This window comes from Marmota marmota, unplaced genomic scaffold (assembly GCF_001458135.2).
Source record: "Marmota marmota marmota unplaced genomic scaffold, marMar, whole genome shotgun sequence".
Classification (NCBI taxonomy): domain Eukaryota; kingdom Metazoa; phylum Chordata; class Mammalia; order Rodentia; family Sciuridae; genus Marmota; species Marmota marmota.
This window is the reverse complement of record NW_026000037.1, coordinates 48,728,512-48,750,389: the sequence shown is the minus strand read 5'-3', so window position 1 is coordinate 48,750,389 and position 21,878 is coordinate 48,728,512. Positions and strand designations below refer to the sequence as shown.

Genomic DNA, 21,878 nt, shown 5'->3' with positions numbered 1-21,878 from the left:
TCCCCAGTTCTACAAGGGGAAAAATATGGTGAAAATCACTTAGAACTTAGAAAGTGAAAAAAAATCAATAAGATATTCACTTAGTTACTACAAGAAAGAGTGGACTATGGCTAGTCTAGAGTTGCATTTAATCTTAACAAAGGGATGAAAAAAGAAAAAATAGCACAAAAGGTCTGAATCTCCTCATGCTATTGAATTTTTTACTTTAAGTTATTTAACTGCTCTGGGCTTTGGTGGGAAGGAATACAAAATTGTTTTCCACTTCTTCCTCTTCTCATCCTCTCCCTATTTTCATCTAACAATGAAACATTTTGTCAAAAGGAATCTTACATAGGGCACCCATATATAAAACAGATAGATACAGAGCTACTTTGCTGAAGTGGAGAATTGGGAAAATCTGGAGCCCACTGCTAATGTGTTTATGCTTTTTTTCCCTTTTTCTTTTTCTATGTAAAAGTTTCAAAAAACACTTAATGGCTTTATTTTTGCTTCTGGGTCATATATATTCAGAAGATAATTTTCCAGCATGCTGTAATTTGAATATTGAATGCCCCCAAAGTCTTCTGTGTTAGAAATAGATTTCATCCATAGGGACCAGAGCAGGGTTATTGGGAGGTGATGAAACCTTTAAGAGATAGGACCAACTGGGAGATATTAAGGTTAATTGTAGATGTGCCCTTGAGGGGATTCTGGGACACCAGCCTCTTTCTCTCTCCTCCTTTACTTCCTGGCCACGAGGTAAGCAATTTTACTTTTCCATGATATACTAGCTTTCCATTGCTGTGACAAAATATGTAGAAAAACAACTTAAAGGAGAAAAATTTTATTTTAACTCACAGTTTCAGAGATTTCAGTCCATGAGCACCTATTCCCATCACTTTGGGCCTGAGGTGAGGCCAAACATCATGGTGGGTATGTGGTGGAACAAAACTGCACCTGGAAAATGGAAGGAGGGTTGGGGAGGGAGAAGAGGCGAGGTACAAAATATATCCATCAAAGACACACTTCCAGTGACTTATTTCTTCCAACTAGGCCCTACCTCCTAATCTTTCCATCACCTCCAAATAGTGCATCAGCTGGGGATTAAGCCTTCAACACATGAGGGACATTCCAGATGCAAACTATAATACTTGTATTCCCATTATGATGTGCTGACTTGCTACAGGCCCAAAGCAATAGAGCCAAGTGGTCATGGGCTGGACCCTCCAAAACTGTAAGCCAAAATAAACCTTTTCTCTTTATAAGGTGATTATCTCAGGTATTTGTTACAGTAATGGAAAACTGACTCACAATGTAAATTTTTAAAAAAATATTCATCTTTTCCTTCTTCAAAGACTTTTATATCCAAGCCCTTTATTTGAATTTTATTTTGGTGTAAGAAATTAAGTAAGGGATCCAAATGCACATTTGTAAAGATCATTACTTAGTTATCCCTGTATTTATTAGGTAATTTGTCTTTATTCTACTGATTTAAAATATTACCTTCCCCGTGTAATAAATTTTCACATATCAAATCTATTCCTAGTTTCTGGTACTTGAGTTTTAGGATTGCATCTCTTTCTTCCCATTCTACTATTCAACAATGACCAAGAAGGACATAGTCCTGCTTCTTATTTTGTTTCATTTTTTTAATTGTGAGGACTTTTAGTTCTGTACACTAATTGTTTGTTTTGTGTTTTACCTTTACATGCCACATTTACCAGTCTTTGTTGCAAACTGTAAACAAATATTGTCATATATTGCATTTACAATAAAATAAAACACATATAAAATATTGATTAATGATTAAATCATAAATTCTGGACCGAGAATAAGGATGTTTCTTATTCAGTAGTGTTATTTGAGGATTAAATGACTTAATATTTGTAAAGTACCTAGCACTGTGTCTTAGTTCATTTTCTGTTGCTATAGTAAAATACCTGAGACTGGGAATTTTAAAGAACAGAGGTTTGCCAGGTATGGTGGCACACACCTGTAATCCCAGGAGCTTAGGAGGCTGAGACAGGAGTATTGTGAGTTCAAAAGACACAGCAAAAGTGAGGCACTAAGAAACTCAGTGCAAAACTCAGTGCAACTGAGTGAGACCCTGTCTCTAAATAAAATACAAAATAGGGCTGGGGATGTGGCTCAGTGGGCAAGTGACCCTGAGTTCAATTCCTGGTAACCCTTCCCCAAAAAAAGAGGTTTAGTTGGCTCTGGTCCTGGAGGCTGTAAAGTCCAGGAACATCTGGTGAGTGTTTTTTGTCGCATCATAACATGGCAGAGGGCATCATATGGTAAGACAGAAGTGCCAGATAGTGCCAAATTATAAAATAACACAGCTACAAGCACAATAACCCATGAATCCATTAATCTATCAATGGATGAAGGGATTACCTCCCCAAAGTCCCACTTCTTAACTCTGCTGCACTGGTGAACAAGTTTCTAGCATATGAAATTCGAGGAACACATTAAAACTGTAGCAGCCTTTTAATCTCTTTATATATTTTCCATGTTTTAATCCCTCTGTGATGGATTCTAGCTAATTTTATCATACCTATCTTTCAGTTCTCTTAATTCCCTCTTCATATTCTAATCTTTCATATGTGTTAGTTTCCTTTCTTCATGGTGTCTGGCACCATTCCAGCTATGTAAATTCAGACTACATAACTATGCATGATTCAGGAGGGGTAGCAATTCAGATTCCCAGCTTTAAGTCATGGTTTCAGTTTTTGTTCCTCTCTTTTAGAAGGGACCAGGTCCAAATCTCTGGTTTCCATTAGGGAGTTAGAGCTCTTTTTTTATCCTGTATTATCCATATTTGTGTCTGATTATTCCCCTCAATCACATTGGCATCTGTACTAGTTTCCTATTGCTGCTGTAACAGATTACCACAAATATAGTGGCTCAAAACAACACACATTTATTCTCTTACTATTCTGGAGTTTTAAAGCCCAAAGTGAGTTCAACAGGATGAAATGAAGGTGTCTGGATGCTCAGGAGAGAATCTGTTTCTTAACCCTTCTAGTTTCTAGAGGTGGCCAGCATTCACTGGGTCATAGTTACATAACTCCAGTCTGCTGCTTTCTCATATCACCTTCTCTCTCTGACCTCCTGCCTCTCTTATAAGTAGAATCCCTATGATTATACCAGATCCACCCAAATAATCTAGTATATTATCCTCAGCTCAGGAACCTGAATTTAATCATATCTAGAAAGTTCCTTTTGTCATGAAAAGTAATATAAACATATATTGTTGGAACTAGGACATGGACATCTTTAGGAGGCCATTATTTAACCTTATAGGCTTGCTGTTTGGGCTATGAATTCCCTATTTATTTCAAGGACCTCTGGATTTTTCTTTTTTTCCCCTAAAGCATAGTTTTGTGTTCAAAAATATTTTTCTTGCATTAGAAATTTCTATGGATTTATATAATAAAAGGGGGAAGGGTCAAAGCATAAAGAGATTTTTTATTAAATACAATATCAAGCTGTTGAAATAGGGATATTATAAACAACTATAGTAAATAGCTACAAGCCAGGTGTGGTGACACGCAACTGTAGTCCTTGCTACTCATGAGGCTGAGACAGGGGGATCAACTGAATTCAAAAGTTCAAGGTCAGCCTGGGCAGCATAGTTTGACCCCATCTTAAAAAAAAAGTTATAATCTTATTATCATTTTTAAATACAAGGGTTTCAAATACTTCAGGCTTGTGAAAAGTAAAAAATAAACTTTTTTACATATATATATATAAAATTGATGTAAATATTATTTTGTAAATGTATAAAATGACCTTGTATGAGTTAAATAACTAAGATGTTGGACTTGTTTATTACCACAACATAAACTCAGCCTTTCATGTGTAGTCTTTCCTGCTTAAGATAGCTGCCTTTTCTATAATCTTCTTGCTAGAACTCTGTCTAGGAGTCTTATATCAGAGTTAGAATCGCAGCAGCAAACACACGATATCATTAAAAAAAAAAAGTTTACTGAGGACTTCATGAAGAGACATTATCAAGTTTAATGCAGCTCAGCAAGGGATAGGGAAGCATTTAGTGCCAACAGGAAGCCATTATTACCCCTAGGTTTGAAGAAGCAAGAGGAAGTAGTTGCTACCAGAATCTGAGATGGGATGCCATCTAATAAGTGATATGGCCTAATTGGAATTAATTCAGACATTTAAAACCTGATATTGTTGGGGAGGGAGCCAAAGAAATGAATATTCTAATTTCTTTCCTTTTCCTCCAACTAGCCAAACCCAAGTGGAAGCCAGGAGCCGAGGAAAACTAGTCACAGGAGCCCTTAGAGGCCAGCCTCCCAGGGCAGAAAGCCGAGTGGAGAGTGTGAGAAGTAGCTGTGGAGGGTAGGAAAAGATACAGATTATCAACATGTCTATGTTCTGCTGAAGACAAATGAGAATCTAATACTTTTTACAGGACTTATTATAGTTTATGATTATTAGGAGTCAAGTTAGAAAATATCTAGAGATAGTATTTTTTCTTATTTTAATTTTTTGAAGGTACAGCCATATGCAGGTAAATGAAGAATTTTAGGGAGATATATACATATCATTTAATATAGAGATTTAAGTTTAGAAAGAAATGAATGGGGAGAAGAAAATGCTACAAATATATACCAAACACTGTGGGTGTCTAGGAAAAAAAAATTATTTTAGGAAATCTTTGAGTTTCCTTCAAGTTTTCTGATCACATATGGACAGGAAGTACTTGACCCTCTAACTTTTTTTTTCTTGTTTAGAATCATAAATCACTGTGCATTTAGATTGAGTCAGTATAATGACAAAATAAGGTGGAAAACCAACTACTTTTCGTATGTACTTTATTGTTTTTTGAGAAAACACTGTGGTTTCCTGTTGACAATCATATAAAATAAATCTTTAAGTAATAAATCTTTATGTAAGAGATGATTTCTTACATAACCCTAATGCCATTCTCATGTTATTTTTTCTTTACTCTCCACCTTGGTTTCTGCATCAATATTGCATGTTAATTTCGATTTTATGCTCCTGGCTTATATGCCTTTTTGCTCTCTCTTTGTCATTTTATATCTGTCATTCTCTTTTAGATCTTGCTAAAAATATCTTAAATCCTTCTCTTGTCTGATCATATTGCATCTAAAATGTTTCCTTTCAGTACTTTGGTTTACTTTTTACTATTAACTAGCTTTGCTTATCTACATTAATAAAAGGGCCAAAGAATTAAAGGAACCAAAACTTATTGATTCCTTCCACAGCCAGGCATTGCTATTTATGGTTTTGTTAGGAGACAAACAGATGAAGATGGTGGGAACACAAGGTTAAGAGAACAATTCTATAAAATGGCCCTTACAAGCTTTCTTTTCCAAAAAGCAATTTACCTGAAGCCCTGCCTGGCCTAAGTGGACAGGATATGTCACATTTCTCAGCCAACTATGTAATATCTGCAGGAGAAATGCAGGCCTGAAATAATGTTGATAGAAGGGAGCCCAGATCCTGAAACTCATAGCAATAAAATCTGTAAGAATGTATGGTTAACAATCTAATTAGAGGGTCTGGGGTTGTGGCTCTGAGGAGAGAGCACTTGCCTGGCATGTGGGAGGCATTGGGTTCGATCCTTGGCACCACATAAAAATAAATAAATAAAATAAAGGTATTGTGTCCATCTACAAATAAAAAAAAATTCAATTAGAACTCTTCAGCATGGACCAGGGTGACCTAAAGTTGCCATGGCATAGTGGATACTTAAAAGTCTGATGTCATCTTGCTGTCAGTCAAAAAAGAAGTGAATCTTGGTGGGACTTTCTGGAAACTTCCTTGGGATTCCCAGTAAAACTGGAGTGCAGGAGTGACATGTTGTCCCTTTCCTCTCTGATAAGATCCACTCTCTCCCTTGAGAGTGTCCCCTTTCCCTTTTTCTATCCTTTCAATAAATTCCTGCCTATCACTTTGAGAGACATGTCTGAAATCTTTCTGACTTGATAGCAAGAATTGGGATTTGAAGGATGGGTCTTCACACTGCCTCAGCTGCTCAGAAGGCCCTAGCTCTGTAACAGTTTCACCTAATTGACATTATTAATTCTTTTAAAAAAATATTTTTTTTAGTTGTAGTTGGACACATTACCTTTATTTTATTTATTTTTATGTGGTACTGAGGATAGAACCCAGTGCCTGGCATGTGCTAGGTGAGTGCTCTATATTGCTGAGCCACAATCCTAGCCCCCTGTATCATCACTATTTATGCTAATAGTACCTTCATCATCTTCAACTCTTTTCTCACTTTGTGATCTTCATTGATCTCTACATTTTTAAATGTAAGCAAACAATTTTTAGTTTAATATGTGCAGTTTAAAATAGACATTTTTTAACAAAGCTTTGAGCAAAATCTCTAGATTTAACTAGATTTGTCTTAATGCAAATAACAAAACAATTACCCCCAAACTATTACTTTTTGCCACTAGAGGGTGCCTATGTCTAAGTAACACAATCTATTCTTTAAGTTAAACCATTTGGGAAAACTGTTGTCTTCCTTTGAGGTAAATTCAAGGAACTTTTCATGATATGACACATATCTCTTAAGAATGAATTAACTACTAATTACTAAAGAATTTTTTCATTATAAATAGTGTGTTAAAATCATACTATTACAGGCTATACATATCTCTTGCTTCTTAAACCAGGGAACATAAACCTGTTTCCTGAGCCCAATAAGGTGGTATGGGCCTCTAGTCCCAGCTACTCAGGAGGCTGAGATAGGAGGATTGCTTGAGCCCATGAGTAAGAGACAAGTCTTGGTACCATAGTCTGACCCTGTCTCAAAAGAAAAAAGAAAAATAATGTTTCCTGATGATTAATAATAATCAACATAAAAATGAATTACCTTACTACACAAGTACATGTAGATTATTTTAATGTTTGATCCTACCTTAAATAGCTCCTATTCAGGTGTGGTGACCACTCCTGTAATCTCAGCTACTTGTGAGGCTGAGGCAGGAAGATCACAAGTTTGAGGCTGGCCTGTGCAACTTAGAAAGGCCCTGTCTCAAAATAAAAATTTAAAAGCACTGGGGATATAGTTCAGTATATCTGCAAGGCTCTGGGTTGGATTACCCAGTACCACCAAAAAAAACAAAAACAAAAAAACTCCAGATAGCTGTACTTTCTGAACCCCTTCTTTACAGTATTTAATAATATAGTATTTGGGTCTTGTTTTTTAATAAGCATTCATCTTTTTTTCCAGACATTATTTTTTAAAAATAATTTCTACTAGCAAATTTTCCCCAATTACTGTTTTGAAATATTGCTCCTTTAATATTGTATGATCAAATAGTATAAATAAATAAATAATGTTATTAGGATTAGGCCTAATACAAGTCCTATTGCTGAATTGTATAATCTTTTGTATTTTTTTAATGTTTAAAACATTTATTTATGAAATCAGGTAAGGTTGACTTATGTAATTTTAGCAAATAAAGTATTGTCATATATAGTGCACTTCTGTTTAGAAAAAAAGCTTATTTGCAACTTAAGTAACAAAGTTTTTTTTAATTAAATGTAGATTTTAGAAATACATTCATTATGTAATACTACCATAATAAAAATAGATTTTCCTAGAATTTCTTAAGTACCCAGTAAAATTAAGAGGTGAACTTTAATTTTTCAATCATATTCAGAAATTCTAATGTGTTTACTTGCTTATTGAGTCTTTGCCAGCCTGATCTTTTCAGCTTTGATGATTAACTTCTCAGTGCCTCTTTTCTTTCCCCAAGGCTGATTAAGTTTGGCCTATCTACCAAAATCTTTTGCCAATACCTCTGTTCATGATCACCAGAAAGGACCTTGAGTTTCCAGCAGTGCTTTTTAAAAAAATTTCAATATATGCATTCATTACTGCTTAAGCATCCTCAGGAGTTTTAAATCTGACATAGAATTCTGTATCTCCTTCTAGTAAATCAACATAAACAACTTGTGAGATTGCAGCCAAAGTGTCCCGAACTTGTTTCCTGCCAGGTAGAGGTTCTGTGCTAATGATCTTCACAATCATTCCACTCATAAACTGTGGTCCTGGATCATTAACCTTCTCCTGAGGGTGATTCTCTTGACTGTGGGCTTTTTCATTTCTCATTCCAGAGTTATTAGGAACTTCTCTGCCTGTCTGCATTCCTGATTCTGATTTTATTTGGGATATAGTGTATATAATGTTTTGTTTTGTTTCAAAGAAGCCATGCTGGCTTTTTGTAGTGCTAAATATTTTTTTTTTAAATCCATCCATTTGCTCTTGAATCAAGAGGAATTTCTGAGAAGAAAAAACACCCTCTCTTTTATATGTTTTAATGGCATGTTTCTAGTACCTTATGACATCTGTTTTGAGTACTGAAATGTTTTGATTATTGAAATTTTGTAATGTAATATATTTTAACATACTTATTTTACTTGTAATTCATAACTTATTTCTAGAGCATTCAAAAAATTAAATGCTATGTACGGCATTAAATTTTAAAACATTCTTTTCCTTTTAATTTTATCAGTAATGATATTATTGATCCCATTAAGATGACTTTGGGAAGAGGAAGCCTGAAGATTTCTGAGGGAAAAAAAAAAAAAGATGACTCTGGGTCTGAGAACATAGTTTATATAAATAATTTATTTCAAAATAATTTTAAACTTTTTTTTGGTCCTGGGAATTGAACTCAGGGGCAATCACTGAGGCACATCCCTGGCCCTACTTTGTATTTTATTTAGAGACAGGGTCTCACTGAGTTGCTTAGCACCTTGTTTTTGCTGAGGCTGGCTTTGAGCAGGGATCCTTCTAAGCCACTGGGATTACAGATGTGTACTACCACGCTTGGCTAAACTTTGCAGGAGTAGTCCATATGACTACTAAAGAATGATTTTGTTTCTAAAATGGAAATACTTGAAGAAATTTGTAACAAGCATTAATATTAAACAATAAAGTCATTCTCCACTTTAAGTATGCTTAAAAATCAAGAAGAGTTTTATTACATGTGTACAGACTCCAGGGTCCCACTTCTAGAGATAGCATTTTAATTAGTGTGTGTGTGTGTGTGTGTGTGTTTGTGTTTTTTTTCTTCAGTACTGGAGATTGAACCCAGGGTTTGCACATGCTGCGCAAGTGTTCTACCTCTGAGCTATATCTCTAACCTCTTTATTTTTTATTTTTATTTTTTTTAGACAAGATTTTTTAAAGTTGTCCAGAGTTGTCTCAAATTTGCCATCCTCCTGCCTATGCCCCCTGGATAGCTGGAATAATAAGGGGCACCAAGATGCCTGGCTCAGAAGTCTGTATTTTAAATAAACATCCCTATAGATTTTACCTCTGCTTCTTAGTGCTGAAACAAAAGAAGAAATTCTCCCTTAAATAAATATAAGTTTAGTGCTTTATTTTGAATTCTAAATTAAGGAGTGTTATACAATAATTTATAAGAGAGAATATAGTTTTTCACATGAAAGACTCTTCCAAAGTAAAAAATACTGGAAATTACATTGAATACTTATTTTCTCAATCACTCTTACATGGATATGTTTCTTCATAGTCCAAGTCACATCTGAAGACGGGAAACTAAAGTCAATTCATATTATTATTTATTAGTGACTTTCTAATATACATTTATAAAAATTAATTAAAATTAAGGTAGCTATCCCAGACTTTTTTTTTAACACTGATCCTTACTTTTTAAAAATGCTAACTCTTTCTAAAAATCAACTTTTGCCCTCCATACCTTGTAGTAACACTTTTCCATGCCTTTTAAGTGACCCTGTTTTGAGCAGTGTTAACACTTCAGAAAAATCTCCAGATATGTGTCACGTATCTTTTGGTCTACTTTAATAATGAAAAAGAGCCTCCTTGTTATCTTCACTTGCTCAACCAGTGTACATTTTTGCCCTTGTGTTTATACAGTGCCTTCATTAGTGGTTTTTACTTGTCTAGTCTTTTGGGCCATAAAACTAGAGTTTATTATCCTCCAGGTGATGAATTTTCTTATTTACAAATTAATTGCAGATCATGTGTGGGCAGCATGATTGCTGATCCTGCCTAACGAATACATTTAGTGTTTAATTTTTTTCTGTTGCTATTTTCTAATTTGAAGTGGGTAGACCAAAACCAATTAATTCTATTCCAGTTTTTCAGTACTTTGCTGCATGCTTCTTCTGTCACTACAGATGCTTATGACTCTTAATGTATGGCTTTAAATAACATCGATATTAGAGATTTGCTGATATTAAATTACATGCTCCTGATAACTGCATCTTTCAGGTAAACCAGAGCTGCTAATTACTTACTTTAAAAATTTTTAGGCCACATATTCAAAATTTGAATTAATTTATCTTCAACAAAACTGTTTATAATCAAATTTCCTTAATAACAATCATAGAAATGGAAATCTTTAAGAATATTTGAAAACATAGCTCAAAGACTATACCTAAGTGAATACAGTTTTATGAGAGAAAACATTTTGCTATGTTTTGGGTTTTGGTATAGACATGAAATTAGGAAATAGGTGTGGGATATTTTAGATGTAGAAGTTAGTAGTTTTTCCTACTTCTCAGTATCTAGTTAATCAAGAGGTATGAATGAACTAGAAAAGGAACTTGTATTTATAAACACAAGTATTTATTCCAAAATTTCTAGTAATATTTATAGTTTCTGACTGAGCTTTATCATTAGAGCAAGTAAGGGTGAATAAATGAACAAGTAAATAGTTATGCAAATTTACATTGACATATCCAAATCCCTAACACCACAAGAATCTAGCATACAATAGAAGCACCATCAGTTTTCTTTTATTTTAAAAAACTGTGAATTGGGTATATGTCATAAGGTTAGGCAACTGACATTACAGCAACCTAGACCTTAACATAATAATGATAACCAGGTACAAAAAAACTTCATGACATGAAATAGCACTAGACACTTGAAACAAAAAGAAAAGTGAGATGATGGATATGGATTTAAATATAATACTCTGTAAGTAGACATTGTATTTCTAGCACTATGCTACGTGTGCTTATATAGGTTATTTCCTTAAATCCTCAATAGTATGCATATTTTGAAAATGAAGAAGTAATAATTTATTCCTGGCTTATTAGTTTTCCTTTTCCCAAACATATATGCTACAGCAGTAATGGGATTGTTATGACAAGGGTCATTAATGCTTAAGGCTGTATAAGTACCTGAAGAAATTCAAACATTTGGTACTTGAACAAGTGAATTCAAAATTCATCTGACTCTGAGATTCTATAAATTGATGTAATGGTGCTCTGTCTTAGATAATGAAGGGGTGTAAACATCATGCAACCAGGACACAAACCCAGTAGTACAGTATGAGTACAAGACAGAAACTACATCCTTGATGCTCATGATAGACTACATCCATGGTAACCTGCCCTGGGGAATTTGTAGTGAATTATGAATATGAAATTAATTGTTTGTCCTTAATCCTCTGTAGCACCATAAAATAATCACCTAATAGCTAAAACATGAAAAAGAAGGGAACCACTCCCCAAACTTTTTAAATAGTCAATTTAATACTCTCACCTACAGAATGAGCAGAGGTTAGAACATTCTAATTCTGTTTCTCTGTAGGACACCAAAAATAGAAGCAGCTCGCATTGAAATAGTCCTGTGACTAAGCCTAGCCTCACTGTTCCATGTTTCTAACCGCATGCTCTTCAAGGTTGGAGTTTTTTTAGAAAGCTATTAAAAAGTGGGAAAGTAGGCCCAAAAGTATGACTTAGAGTTTACTTTTAAAAATTCAACTACTTAAAATTCATTAGTATTTAAGGCACTGTTATTTTCACTTCTTTTTACTTTATTCTTTTTCATTTTTATAGTCACACAGATAAGTTATATGTTCATGTTCATGGACTTTTGAAAAAATAACAACCTAGAAAAAAAAAGTTGGGAGTTGGACTTTAAAAATCAGAAAAAAAAAAGGAAGGTAGGAATAAAGCATATTTAACATATTTTATCTTCTGGTAATACTGTCTTTTGGCTACTTTACATGATAATTTGTGTTTGAATGGACTCCAGTGGCAAACATTCCTAAGTATTTGCTTGCAGGAATTGGGAAGAATGCTTTGTATTTTCAGATGTTTGCATTGGTATTATACTTGCCCCCCCAACCCCAAGTTCTTAAAGTCAGTCCCTAATTTCTCATTCAAATTAATCTTAACACTTTTTAGTTTGATAAAATATTTATAAGGTCAAACTGATCATTTAGCCATTCACATTGTTGTACAGTCATCACCACCCACACATCACTTAAACTTTTCATCTTTTTTTTTTTTTTAACCTAAGGGTTAGAGATGTAGAGTTGGAGCATTGCTGCAGTTTTCATGACTTCCATTTTACTTTTCTTATTGGATTTCTACAAGATAAATTTGCCAAAGGACTTCTAACCTAAAAGGCCATGCTTATCTTTATTTAGGACCAACAGATACTAATAGGATGAGGTAGCTAAAGAAAGCAGATGAACCAATGCAAATTACAAGGAGTTCTAAGGATATGTGCAGGGTCGTAGGGGTTTTGAATCATCTACAAAACTTCAATCATATCTGTGAAATGAAGAACTTTAAAAAAATCTCTAAAACTAAAAGCTAAAGCTTAAAACTGAATTCCTATAGCCTAGACTTTTTTCTCCAACAGATGAAATATAGCTCATAAGATATGAATTTCTATTGGGGATAAACCTTGTGAAAATGTCAATCTTTGTACATTAATTATTTGTATATCTGATATTGAATCTCCAAAAGAGCTTTACATGGTTGTTCTTAAAATATAAGCGTAAGATAAGGCCAAACTCACTCTTCCAGGAAATCTATTCATTCCTTAATTTATTTTTCAATTGAGCCTGAACATGGCTTAGGTGAAAATAAGATGATCTGGATCTGTCAGTATTGATATATATATATAGGTGATTCCTTTATTATAATTTGTGAAATCTGTGCAGGCTGTCTTGGTGAGAGATCTCATATGGGGAGAGATATGATACAAGATGGCAAATGTCAGGGAAGTTGTGCAGTTTCATGAAGTGGTCAAATACAATATGTTTTAAACAAACAAGGCCTATTCAAAGGCAAGGTGCTAGAGTATAGCATTTTAGTGCAAATTATTTGATATCTTAAAAGCTATTTCCCGTTATTTCTTTTCAGTCTAAAGTGACTGACAACACTTTTTGAATCACTTGCTTCTATTTGAGTGGCATTTCATTAAAACGTCCCAAGCTAAGATTTCTCGTATTCCTTTATTAAATCTGTAGTCTACATCAAAACTGTCTATGACCATGAGTTGTTTGTACTTATGTCTTTACATTAACTACGTTTCAACTGTATTGAGAAAATCACTTTTGTTTTCAATTACTTATTTGATTCTAAAAGAAACAGTTGTCAGAAATAAGTTTACAGTGGTGAATGGTTGCTTCGGTAGGTGCAAAATCAATTTGTAACTTTTATTTAAGAAAAGAGATCTGCCAAACAATTCACTGTTCCTTTAGCTACTGATTTTTAGTAGCAATGGTATACCTAATTCTAAAGGGAAAATTCTGTTTTAAGAAACAAGACAATGTGCAAGGTGCAGTGGGGCACCCTTTAATATAGCTACCCAGGAGGCTAAGGCAAAAAAGTTCAAGGCCAGCCTGGGCAACTTATCAAGACACTGTCTCAAAATAAAAAATAAAAAATGGATAGGGAAGCGTTCAGTAATAGAGCACTTCTGAGTTCAATCCTCAGTACTGCAAGAAAAAAAAAAAAGACAATGTATTAACCTCCAAGCATTATCATGTTCTTTACTACTTCCTTCTTTATGTGTCTTAACTTTTCCCCGGAAATAATATGGTTTTATACACAACCTACAAATAAATTTATTTCGGAATCAAGCTTCACAGTGGAGAGGCCAATGATCAAATTTACTTAATGTTAACATGGAGTAATGACAATCACTACAGAGGAAATGAATGGACCAACTATGCAACTAGATGCCATGCTAAAAGAAAGCTTCTAATTTTAGATTTTTTACCCTTTACCCATTACATTCCTCTGGAGTTTAACTTTTGCACTTTAAAATCAATGACCGAAATAGCATAAGAGCCATAGGTAGATATATTGTCTGATAGGGTTATGTTGGCACTAATCTTCATCTTGGGTAAAAGAATCATTGCTAATTGGCAAATAATCTTAAAAGACCATATAAGGTGTTTAGGTTCTTGCTTAAACATCAAATATTGCAATGAATTTGCAACGTGGATGGTTTTGATACAAATAATAACTGGAGAAGTACAGTGCTTAAGGGTACTTACGAAATCATTTAGAACTACCAAAGGCAGAGTACTAACGACCTGCATTTGAAAACAAAACTGTTACGTTGAAGTGTAGCCAAACAAGCAAAAACACATGGTTCCGTGGGACCCCGTCAAATGCATAAGTTATTTTGGGTCTACCTGAGGAGGGACAAAGACGAGAGAAACCATTTAAGAGCAGTTCTGCTTTCTGCCTCTTTTGTTCTTGCCAGGGTGCCCATTTTTAAAGTATTCAAACAAAGAACCACAAACCGCCAGTCACACCATAATACCAGCTTGTGTTTACATTTTCAGCTCTCCGGATCGTGATCCTATTCAGTGCACACAGAGCGAGTGCTCGTGTACACGCGCCTGTCCGCCATCAGGAGGACTGCAACTGTAAACACAAGCTGGTATTTTGGTGTGATCACGCTAATATGGCGGTTTGTGGGGTCAAGAGGTGGAAGGTGAAGTATGGATCCAGAATTTCCTTGCTTTTGTCAGTTTAAGTCAGGCTGCTTACTCAGTAGCTGCTTTTCAAACTTGAATACCAGCTATTTTAAAGAAAGGAAGACCTACCTTAAATAATTAGTGGGGCTACACTACAGAACTGGCTTCCTTGGAAGGTAGAGAAAGCTCCTGTCCTCAGAACCTAAAAAATTAGACCATGCAGGTCATGTAACAGCCAAGTTCAGAGCATAACCATGAGTTGGCCACAGTCAAAAGTGTTGGGCAAAATAACCCAACTTCTTTATAGAAATTCTCAAAGGAAAACCACTTTGGTGGCTTGGCTGGTTACTAACAGTCCATTTAATCAAGAAAATTGAGGAAAAAAAAAAACCCTAAAAACTTAATTGTCCATCATACTCTGAAGAGAAAAGACTAACATTTAGATGGAACTGAATACTTTTCCCACTTTGCTATTGAAAAAAAATCTTTGTTATTTAATTGTAGATAGGTAATATATCCTAAACCAAAGTTGTGCTAGATAGCACCTTCAAGATTATTTGAACTTTGAAGTGCTATACACGTATCTTCAGTAGACACAGTATCAAAATGGTGTCCCAGTTTACTTCACCAAAGACAGGAAGTGAATAATTTGGAGCAGATTTATTAGAGCTCAATTGCTATAAAAACAAAAGATAACAAATAAGCAAAATTAGATTCAGTCTCTCATTCTCTCTTATGATACATACAGGTAAATATGACCCTTTTACTCTGTTAATTTTTTAAAAGTATAACATTTCCAAAGTCATCAAAGAAGGCTAAGTGTAGGCTTCAAGAAACCAGATGCATTTATCTTGCTTTTATCTCCTTTGAGTGAAGGTGACATGAGCATTGGTTATGCTTCTAGTAATTTAGAATTCCATCCCTGCTGACAGCACAGACATTTCCTTCAGTGTGCATTGCTCATTTTGTGTGAAAAATTGTCCTAAAGTATAAGCCAGTTATCAAACTGCATTTAAAAGTGGAAAACAGACATTTTCTTTATATATGAACTTATTTCTATTCAGTTAGGATAAAAAGATGCTCAAAGAAAAATATTTCTCTTCAGGTGAACATGCTATAATAATGAGTCTATTATATATGTTACATACTATACATGTATTTATTTAGTTGTTTCTTAGAGACCTACATTCTTATGACAACATTGCAGTTTCTGGGAATGAAAAGTTCAGGTAGTCCTTTGGTTCATTGCGATCTTAAAGGTTTCTACAAGCATGGCATTTTTAGCCAATTACATTTCCTTCAGAAGCCATCTCTAATTAATACAGAACAATTGATCACTTCCTCCCTTTCATGCAAATATGTTCATATGTAATATGTATAATAGATGCTCACAAATATCTATATTATTAGCAGACCTACAAGTAAACATCTAGAATAACTAATCCATATTATTTTATTTTAAGTGAAGTCATTTTAAGATCATCTTACCTGTCCTATAAGACCATCAATTATTTAAAAATTTGAATTACATTTAAACTCACCTACAAGTATCACTTATTCTGTTGGTGCTCAGTAAAGGTGGTAGTACTGACTGGGTGGGGTGATCAGTGCCTGTAATCCCAGTTGCTTGGGAGACGGGAGGCAGAATGATCACAAGTTCAAGGCCTCAGGATTTTAGCAAGACCCTATTTCAAAATAAAAAATTTTAAAAGGATTGAGCAAATTGTCAATGCTAGAACACTGACGTAGTATGCATGAAGCCCTGGGCTCAAATCCCAGTACCAGGAAGAAAAAAATAAAAATTAAAAAAAAAAAGGCTATACTGATTAAACAAGGAGGTAAGAAAACAGAATATAAGAGAGCCATGTCCTGAAAGACTTGTTAGGACCTAAGTAGGATTTTCACATTTTGTATATCATTTGCATTTTTTATTCCTTGGTCTGCAGCAATGTCAACATTTTCCATTGACTTTAGAAATACAACTCTTAGAAGTAAAAGAGAGTTGCAGTTAAAGAATGAAGAAATAACTTGAATGATTAAAAACACCAAAAAGTTCACAATTCTCAGTGCATTTTTCCTGCTTTAAAGTTTTTGTCTGCCTATTTTTTCCCTTAGAATGCTTTTATAGAAAAATATATGAAAGAAGCTTTATTTTCTGCTTCATTTAGTTAAAAAATTTCCTTGGTGGGAAAATAGATGCCTATTTTTTGAGTTATTAGAGCAAAAGGGGGTGACTATCATAAGCTGGAACTATCAGTGGTTCCATCTTATTAGCAAAATACCTTTTCATTCACAAAGTAGAAGTAAGTTTTAGAAAATGATTATTTGTTATTATTTAGTTCTTCCACAGACCAGAACAGATTCCGTAGAGGCTGAATGGGCTAGGTGGTTCATGAATTTTCTTCTTAACAGTGTATGTTAGAAGTCAGCTTAAAATGAACTTAAATGGGGTCCTTCAATCATAATGAAAAATAAATAAATAATGAAACACACCTTACTCTCTTCAAGAAAGAAATCTGTTAAGAGTAGCTTGGGCTTCAAAGAAAATAATGGCAGATTTGGCTGAGATCTTCAGAATTTTTAAAAAGTAGAGATCAAAACCTATACCTAAAAATATGTTGAGAATTTACTTGGTTACAAAGAACCAAGTAAATTCAAGCATTTGTAACTTTTAAAATACTTTCTTTGGAGGGCAATTTCTCACTATGTATCAGCATTTCTCATTATTTGAAATATTTCTCACAATAAAATACGTACAAGAAATAATTTTATAGCTAAGTTTTAGGTTATATACAAATATATAGAAAAGAAGAGGATAAGAAATAAGAAATAAGTTATGTCTTTTGTAGTTCTTATAATTTAAATGCAAATACATCGATAAGACTTAACTTCAGCAAAAACTAATATCTTGTATGAGGTCTGCAATTAACAAATGGAAAACAGGACTGGGAATGTAGTATATATGAGGCCCTGGGTTCCATCCCTAGCAGCATAAAGGAGAAAAAAGATAGAGCATAAGTTTTTATATTCATCAGTGTCTATTGACATTCAAATAATGTAAGATATACTTTAAAAGTAATATTAATCCAGTCATATATTATTCAACATAAAACAATCAGATAAAATGCTAATATGGAATGTATTTACTAATTCAAACATTTGAATGCCGTTCTATTTATACCCTTTTGGCTGAAGTGGTCAACTATATCCACCTTTAACCTTAGTAAGAGGAACTGGCACTCCAAGTTCTTCTCAATAGTTTTTCTTTTTTCTTTCTTTCTCCTCCCCCTCTTCTTTCTCCTTCCTTCCTATTTCCTCCTCCTGACCCTCATTCCCCTTCTCCTTCTTCTTTTGCAATAATATCTATTGGGATAAATAGAAAGTTGCTCTCTTGCCCCTGGACAGAGAGAAGGAAATAATCTAAACGATACATATCTCAGCATATCTTTATTTATTTTCTTTTTTCTGTTTTTAAGAGACTTTTGTTTGCTTTTCATTGCTTCATAATGGAAATAATGTGTAAAGGGAGAAATAGGAATAGCGAAATAAAACAGATATATGAATGATTGTAAATATTCTGTGTTTGCTTTAAAAATTGTCAGGAAAATTTTTTCTCCGTGTAAGACAGTATTGTGGTAAAAATCAGATTTATTTAATTATTAAATATATAAATACATGCTTGTTGTTAAAAATTAAAACAATATCCCAAATTTATTAGAGTAAAAAGTGAAAGCTCTTTCCCCATCTTAAAAGACATTACTTTATCATCAATGTACCTGCTGAGTCTCAGAGGTAAATACGACTAAAAGTTTGTTGGTTTTTGATGATTGAATTCTAGTGTACCCCCCAAATTCATAATGTTAAAAAAGTGGATCCTTTTGGGAATTGAGTAAATCACAAGGGCTCTCTCCTCATGGATGGGGTTAGGACCCTGTAAATGGTGTTGAAGAGAGCCCCTTGACTCCCTTGGCCTTGAGAGGACATAGCAAGAAGGCATCTTAATGGAAACTTACAGTGAGATCTGACCAGACCCTGAGGCTTTGGCACCTTGATTTTGGACCTCTCAGTCTCCATAACTGTGAGAAATAAATTTCTACTGTTTTTAAGTTGCCCAGATTAAAATGTTTTATTATAGCAGCCTAAGACAGTGAGAGACCAGACTGATATTGTTTATCATTTCAGAATTTATACTTATGCACTTATAACACATAAATTGTTTTAAGAGTTTGTCTTAAACTTTCAACAACACATCTTGAATGTCTTTCCAGGTTTGTATATAAAGATCTAATTCTTAGGGCTGAGGCTGTAGCTCAGTGGTAAAGTGCTTGCCTTGCATGTGTGAGGCACTGGGTTCAATCCTCAGCACCACATAAAAATAAATAAAGATACTTTGTGTTCATCTACATCTATATTTTTTTTTAAAAAAAGATCTAATTCTTTCTTTCACAACTGCTGCATAGTGTTCCAAAGTACAGAATTAGCTTAATTTATTTAACTACCTGCTCTGGTGGCTCTTTCAGTTTAGTTTAGTTTAGTTTTTTTATACTGGAGATTGAACCTAGGGGCATTTTACCACTGAGCTACATCCCCAGTCTTTTTTTTTTTTTTGAGAAAGGGTCTTGGTAAATTGCCTAGGCTAGCCTCAACTTGTAATCCTTCTGCCTCAGTCTCCCAAGTCACTGGGGTTATAGGCATGCACCACATTACCTGGAGGTCCACTATTTTCTATTGAAAAAAATAATGCAACAAGTAGCTCTGTACACATACCTTTGCACATGTGTTTGAATATTTTATATGGTAGGTTCAAAAAAACTGGAATTACTGGGTCAAATGCATGTGTATTAAATTTATGAATACCACCAAATTGCTAAATACAGTGAATTAAAATGCCAGCTAAATACTTTTAAAACAGCAATGATATGTAGAATTTCAAAGAAACAAAGGGCCAGTTTTGATACAGTTGTGTTACGTTGTCAGTTCAAGTGTCTGACAAGTATTGAGTGTTGCCATGCCTCCAGTGCTATTTAGGTGGGACAGTAAATTACAGGACAGAGTAAACACTATTTTCATCCTTAAGATCTTTGTCACTTCTCACAGTGGAGTCTGATCATAACATTTTTTATTTGTTTTAGAAAAAAGAGTAAATTCTTGTACAAATGATAAAATAATATAAAATTAAATTGGTTTTTGAAATAGAAGAAGACATCCTACATTATTTCCACATTGTTCATCTGCATGCACCAATGGTTCTGTGGCCTGGCCAAGAAAGCTACTTGTCATTTTTGGTTACACTCTCCTCTAAATGAGTTGCTCTGACACTCACTGTGAAGGTGGGTTTGTCCCAAGGCTAGCCTCCTGAGGACATCAGAAATCTAGTGGGCAAAAAGGCTCTGGTCACTGTTGAATAAGATGACACTATGATGAAATCAGTAGAAATCATGGCCAAAAAATTCAAGTTGTCAAGTGTTATGCTCTGAATTCTCAAATAAATAAATAAAAATCATCAATAAACAGGTTGATCTCTCTTGCTCCAATGGGAAGAACACTTCAATGGATATTTAAAATGAACACAGTAATTGACACAATTTGACAACCTATTACTCTTGCCATGAAGTTTGTTTTATTTGTTTTGGTACTAGGGATTGAACCTAGGAGTGCTTAACCACTGAGCAACATCCCCAGTCTTTTTTATTTTTTATTTTGAGACAGGGTCTTACTAAGTTGCTAAGTTGCGGAAGTGGCCTTGAACTTGCTATCCTCCTACCTCAGCCTCCTGAGTCACTGGGATTATAGGTGTGATAACCATACCTGACTGAAGTTATTAATGGTTGAAGTAACATAATAAAAAAAGTATAGAAACTATTGGAAGGCTTTCAAGCAGTGAAGAACATTTAATCAAGTAAAGATGAATAAAACAAAGAAGGAACGGGCCTTTGCTTGGGTCAAAATAAAATCAGAATGAATAATATCAGTGGTTTAGAAAGGATATTTTTTATATTTTGGACAAGATTAATTGTCCATTTATAATCTTCAGATGTACTGCTTTCTTACACAAAACTTACACAGTGGCTTGTGAGTTGTGAATAAGCTAGCTTTGGTGAGCTTTCCATATATATATATATATATACATGTATTTCCATATATATATATACATGTATTTCACAAAACCATAGACAGATAATTAAACAAAAACAAGACCTCTTCATTCTTGCTTTCTACCCAAACACATTTCTTATTATTTTCTCAAAATTAATTGACAGGTTTATATTATATTTTTAAAAATTGACATTTATTTTCTCTTAATTCTTCTCCCCCACCCCCAATACATATAGATACACAACACACAAGAAATAGTGCCTCAGATGACTGAAAGTAAAGGGTGCCTCAGTTCCTCCCAATTGTCCCTTTCTTTCTTTCTTTTTTTAATTACAGACTCCTTTTTTAAGTTCACTGAAGATCTCCTTTTCAAAATCCAGTTTTTTAGAACTACTAATATTTAAAAGGGCATTTTAGTTTCAAGTTTTGAGTCTTTGGGGGACAATTTAAAATATATGATTATAAAATTAGGCCTCAAAATAATGCTTAAAAATAACCCCCAATTTTTTGTTACAATCAAAAAAATGTTGGCTGGGCATGGTGGTGCATGCCTATAGCCCCAGCTACTGGGCAAGTTGAGGCAAGGGGATCACAATTTGCCAGGCCTTGTCTCGAATTAAACATTAAAAAAAGGCTGGGTATATAACTGAGTGATGGAATGCTGAGTTCAAAAACCAGTACCACAAACACACACACAGACACAAACACACAAAAAATAATTTGAGAAACATTTGTTGGATGCATTTGAATAACAGCCCCAAATGATCCATAGTCAATCACTGACCAAATGTGTTCCTAATATACCTTTTGTCATTTGTTAAAAAGCAATTAGAGAACTGGGGTTATGGCTCAGTTGTGCAGCACTTGCCTAGCATGTGTGAGGCATAGGTTCGATTCTTAGCACCATAAACAAAAATAAGTAAAATAAAGATATCATGTCTATCTACAACTAAAAGTATTTAAAAAAAAATTAGAGGGGCTAGGGTTGTAGCTCAGTTAGTAGAATGTTTGCCTAGCATGTGTGAGGCACTGGGTTCGATCCTCAGCCCCACATAAAAATAA

At 34.2% G+C, this 21,878-nt stretch overlaps 1 pseudogene; it reads right to left on the bottom strand.

Annotated features, from left to right (window-relative positions):
- Positions 1-7,635: 7,635 nt before the first annotated feature.
- Positions 7,636-21,878, bottom strand: part of LOC107136635 — a 28,827-nt pseudogene continuing 14,584 nt past the window's right edge.